Raw genomic sequence first — 6,000 nt, 5'->3', positions numbered from 1 at the left:
GAAAATTCATGCACTGCACATACTCATGCAAAAGGCTTATTTTCAATATGTCGTTTTAAAAAGAGTAGAGCTTAAGGGTTTCTAAAAATAAGTAGTAAGAATGTGGATGAAACATAAACATGTTTAACTAATATGGCAGACTTAAAAAAGTACAATGAGAAATGTGGCTTATGGCTCCTGCATGCACTCAAACTCACATAGTTCTGCAAACTCTTATTATTAAATGGGCTCACCTTCTACACGTCTATGGCGTCATCACTGTTATTAATGAGCCACAACAGTAAGAGGATAAATCTTTTTTATTGTACTGAATTCTAATGTTTGTCTACACAAACAGCAACATTTTTTACCAAAGGATTAAACCAAAACTTGTTTGTATGACTTTGACTCATTCGTTACAATAAAGACTTTATATGTTTCAATTGTATCAGGATGTCAAATGTATTCAAGAATTGTTATTAAAATAATAAAAACCTGTTACATTAACAAATACAGAGAAACAGCAGCATTTGTCCAAAAAAAGATCAGTCTGTGATTCATTATCTAAAAAAACTGTGACTTTGAAAGATGTTTGCAAATGAAAACAAATATTTTAGAATCTAATGTGTGTTTTAAATACCAAGGTTTTTGCTGTCTCTACCAGCAATTTGTTGTGTGGTCCAGACCTAGTTATTTACCATCTGTACGATTATTTCCACATTTTTTCTGTATGTGAATTGCAAAGCACCTTGAGGTGGTATTAACACTTTGTATAATAGCTGCTTCAGCAGAGCACATAGAATTATGTATTACAGTATCCCAATTATTCAGTAATATCTGCCCTGACAAATTTGTTGATAAATACAATAACCCTAAAAATGAAAACCCACAGAGTAGAGAAATGACTATTTTTATTTCCTTTAGTCTAATATTACTGTTGTTTTCTTTTACATTCTTAAAGTCTAATATTACAGTAGTGTTGATTTGTTTTAGGTATTTTCAAATGAGTAATTAAGAGCAGATGACTACAAAGCCCACAGTACACTTGAAGTCCGTGACTTCCCTGGCATTTTTAATCAGGTGCACATTTTAGCTCCTCAGCTATGAAACCCTCGATGTCTGAAATAACACATCATTAAAATTAACGAAGATACATGAAAGAATACACCAATCTGCATATGTACACTTCAGGACTTTTTAATGGGTTGGATCCTGCATTGCGCTGCAGTCCAGCGCAACCCTGTAACTCGATTATGCGAATTTGTAAAGTGATGGTTTTAAGTGCGTCCTCTTTTAAGGATGACATTTTAAAGATGATATGCAAGGCGTTTTACATGTTATGGGTTCAGGATTTATTAATGTATTAGTTGTTTAAAGTACATTGTGTTCTGGAATTTCTGTGTGCTCTGCCCTGTAAATCAACAACACCCGGTGGTTGATTCTTCAATGGTTGCGCATGTTTTCACGACAGGTTTCTAATTACTGAACTGTTAAGCTCCAGTCGAACCTGCTTATAATTTATATACAGTATAGTACATTGGAATTATTCGCAGCCAATCAGAGTGACAGGCCCGAGTGCTAACTACAAGATGGTTTTGAGCGACATATAAATAAATGTGATCGACCAAAGTCGCTGACAGCTCGTTATCGGTGGATACCTGATTGTCGGCGCCGCTTTTGAAGTTCCGCTTTCACTCGCTGAACATAGCTGGCGATTGGCTAGTCAATCGGCCGGCATACGGAGCCGGGGTCGGGGGAGGGGATTCCTGCTGCTTAAGGTCTTCCTGGAACCAAAATAAAATACCCGAAAACGACACCTGCCAGAATCAAGCGGAGGTAAGCATTTTACAAATGATATTATAAATGCGGTGACATGACAGACCTCAGTTTTTACCCCTTCGACATTTTATAGTTAGCTGCCTTTGCCAGTGCGTGGGCCGTTAGGGAGGACGATGCGACGAACTGCCATTAACAAACCATAAGGGGCGCGCTGTACAAATTAAAATCTGCTGTTGTTAATTTGCTCTCTAATATAATGTTGGCGTGTATTCTATCATCTTTTTTTTCCCTGCGTGTGGTGCAAATTAAGACAATCGACCGAGTTATGCGCAGTGTCAGTTTGTGCAGTGCTACATATACACCACCCGCCAGCGCCAAGGCGACAGTGATCGCTCTCGGGGTCGCTTGCTTGCTTGCTTCCTTCCTTCTGCGGGCTCAACCGTCTGCAGTCCCCCACATGTCCTTGAAAACAGCGTCACCACAAACCAGTTTCTTTTTCCTAAAAGCGCGTTTAAACTTTTGATTCGCGCGCTTTCAAAGCAGATTTTACGAAGAAGGTTCATTTTGGGCCTTTCTGCTCATGTGTCTGATTTCGAGACAACATTAGCAGCAGTTAATACTTTAAAAGTCGGTTTTCGAAATTAAGGCCATGTTGTTTATTTATGATGTAGTTAGAAAACATTAGATATCGGCTCGTATTCTCGTTAGTGTTTATCAGTCGGCTTTTATCAGTCATGCAGCCGCATATGCGCTCGACTGATAAACGCTCCGACATGCGTTGCCTTAAATGTAGGATGACACCGGTTTTTGCACACAAATACACACCCCATTTTAATGTAACGCTGTTTTCACGAGATATCGTTCTGCTAACTTTTTGGACAGTTTTTGCAATCCTTGCATTCTCCAGGTATACTTCTCGATATACGTACATAATTAGTATGAAATTCAATTTCACATTTGTCATATTGTTTATAGCTGGAAATGTTTTGCGAGCATTATTGGATTAACATTATTTAGGATTTATAATGTATTGAGTAGATTATTGTGTTCATATTCACTTGTCGGTTACTGTCATTTACGAAGGCGGATTTGACTTTTTTGCGACTTTACAGGTGAAGATGCCACCTGATCATAGCAAAGACTTGTGGTGGAAAGGGACCAGCCAGGAAATTGTAGAAAAAATTATTTGTCTGGGCAAAAGTAGTCCGCCTTAATAATTTAACATGCAGGATAAGACTTTTGCATATTATTAAAATTAATATGTAATAAAATCTGTTAAATCGTATACAAAACAGGGTAACTCGAAGTCACGTTTTTTCTAGGACGTTCCCGTTTTTATGCATTGCGAAACCTGAATGGGGACCCCCTTCTCTCTCATTGATTTAAAATACTTTTTTACAAGGCACACAACTCAAAAGTGGGTCGTCCTCGCAAACCCGCTCGACGAAGCTGACCTATGTCGGGTGCGCTAGTTTGACAACTGAGGTGTGTGCCGTTTTGGGTCAATGAATATCTGGTCAGCCTACCGCAAAATGAGTCATTGATTTTGAATTTTCACTAAAAACAACGTTGCTAGTCTGCATGATATTTAAAACACAGTTCGCTCTTCCAGATTTATTGCAGTAGTGACATAGTAAAGGTTCATTTCACAAGCTCATTATTTAAAATCACCTGGTCATGTACTGATTTTGCATAATCATAGCCACACTGATGTAACAATGCAACGTATACATTACCCTCTTCCTTGTTTCAGACAGTAGTTGTTGCTGGAGGGTAAAACTAATGGAGTTTTTACAGATTACAATGCAAAAGTGACAAAGCTTTAATATTGATGTCAAATGAATGGCTTATTTGAAATGAGTTTAGATGGAGGTGCCGGCCCATCATTTTGGAAGCTCAAAACTTGAATAATGAGAGGAATGTGCCAACTAAGCAGAACAAATCAAACTGTAGGAAAAGCCAAAGAGCTTTATTTTCCAAAGCTGAAAGAACTAGGATGCCCCACCAGTTAAAGACTAAAGTTTCTGGAGCATGGTCACAGTTAGCCACCCTCACAAGAAGCCAAAATCATGGACACAGATGGTTCATATCAACAGAATTATTCAAGTTAAAAGCCCAAACATATATCTTTTATTGAATTTTGTTTATTCGATATATATAAATAATAACTGCATTATAAGGTATTCTTTAATGTTCTTGTTTGTAATGGAAAAGCACATAAAACCAAGTTATTGTCCTTATTCTGTGGTTAGTGGAAAAATGGCATTTTAGTACCTTCTTATGACATAACCAACAACCAAACCAGTTAATTCCTGTCACAGGAAAGTAAGCTGGCGTGTTTCCAGTTGGTTAAAGTATATACACCAACACTGAATGCTGCAGAGCTAGACCACTGCTCTAATTTTCCCCACTTTTACATACTATTGTGAGTAGGGATGGGCACATCAATACTATAGTAATCAATACTTTGATGGTATTGAGTACCACTAAAAATATTTATTTTTTTTCTGTAAGATCCGGTAGTAAGGTTCTTGCAAAGATATAGAAATTACTAACGCACTTTATGCTCTCACGTATTGAAATGAGCAAGAATGACACAAGAATGCAATAAAACTACGCACCTTGTATAAGTGCTGACTGTACGACAATGGCTGACTGAATGCATAATGTTCTATACTGCTGCGTTTCACAGGTGGAAAAGAATACAGCCACCCGATGCAATATTTGTGAGAACGAAGTAGTACAGTGGCAAAATAAGCATCCTATTTAAACATTTGAAAAGCCCACATGTGGACCAGCAGAAAGATATGAGAAAAACATCAAAAGAATGCAAATCTGGGGCATGGTGATTTAGCTGCAACCAGTGCCAGATTAGGGACGGTGCAAGAGAGTTCAAAGAGGTATGAGACATTATCCAGGTAACTCTGCTACTAGCAGGGTTATGTAGACTGGGGTTTACTGAAAACTTTTTAGTTGAGTTTAACATTTTGCAGTTTACCTCTCTGTAATACATATGAAATGTAAAGCTAGTTGTTCACATAATGGAGGAGACATAATTGTGTAAAGCATAAATGTCGGAGCATTTTGTCACAGATTCTGAACGTGTTTTGTTTTTTTTTTTTCTTAATTAAATGCAGTGGACAATATAACCAATACTAGAATGTTAAATAGTCTTAACACTATGCAAAATACTTAATAGCTGTGCCTAATTTGAAGATGAAAACTTTTACTGAAGCTAGTTTGTCTTTCCAAATAATAAGTGCCTGAGTAAATGTTAATAAAAAATATGAAATGTTTTGCAACTTTAGTGGATTTAAAAGTATTGTAATTGCATTAGTAACAACATTAAGTGTAATAAAATATGATTTTCCTTCTTAATTTTGTATTTTTTAAATTCTATTGTGCTCCTGTCTCCTCCTATAGTCCCAAAACAAGCAGGTTTGGTGGATTGGCAATGGTAAATTGGATATATATATGTGCAGTGATGGGCTGTCCAGGGATCGATCGTTCCTGCTTTTCACCTGCAGAGGCAAAATAGGATTAAGTGTAAAAATTTCAATGTTACTTTCTCTAAATATAAATTTTAAACTTAACCAAAAGAAAAGCTAATATGACAAGATCTTTTTAGATAAACTAGAAGGGCACAATATAATTGAAATGCAAATATGGGGATTTTTTTTATGTTCTAAGGCAGAGGTTCTCAACGTCGGTCCTGGGGACCCCCCTGTGGCTGCAGGTTTTTGTTCCAACCAGATTCCTAATCAGTGACAACACCTGATAGCACTGATCTCATTTAATTAGCTGTTTTTTTGTTTTTTTTCTTCGACATTCAGAAAAGCATAGCAGCATGATTTTTACATTTATAAAACATTTATAAATATTTCTGGTTTTGCTATAGATTTAAATGCTTAACTCTTTTGTTGATTTCATTATACTTTGCCGTTTCTCTGCAGTTTTTCCCCCCTTCATTGTATCTTAATAATGACAACTTAAAACGAGCAGAGCAGACACTCAGGCAAACAACACTGAATAATTAAAGGCTGCAGCTACTTTAGAGTGAGACCAATGAAAATCAAGATGAAAATATTATTAAAAAGGAAAAAAAAATACATTATTCCTATATAACTGCTTGGTACATTAATTTTTTTAATGTTTTCTAATTAATATATTGTTCCTTAAACACAGAACTTGGGAAATATCAGTTCACTTAATTAGCCCAGGAGTTCAATTAAAAACAGAAGC

At 36.5% G+C, this 6,000-nt stretch overlaps 1 protein-coding gene across 4 annotated transcripts in view; it reads left to right on the top strand.

Annotated features, from left to right (window-relative positions):
* The first annotated feature begins 1,466 nt into the window (after window positions 1–1,466).
* The window catches only part of bpgm (2,3-bisphosphoglycerate mutase), a 172,760-nt gene continuing 168,226 nt past the window's right edge, over window positions 1,467–6,000 (top strand). For 2 of the 4 annotated variants that reach the window (XR_005635610.1, XM_039769424.1), the window contains exon 1: window positions 1,467–1,815. The gene's annotated coding sequence lies outside the window, so the exon portion shown is untranslated. The remainder of the gene's footprint in view (window positions 1,816–6,000) is intronic. The other 2 variants (XM_039769421.1, XM_039769422.1) reach the window with 1 other exon arrangement.

This window comes from Polypterus senegalus, chromosome 11, assembly GCF_016835505.1.
Source record: "Polypterus senegalus isolate Bchr_013 chromosome 11, ASM1683550v1, whole genome shotgun sequence".
Lineage (NCBI taxonomy): Eukaryota > Metazoa > Chordata > Cladistia > Polypteriformes > Polypteridae > Polypterus > Polypterus senegalus.
Note: the sequence above shows the minus strand (reverse complement) of the source record. Positions and strands in the feature narration are given on the sequence as shown.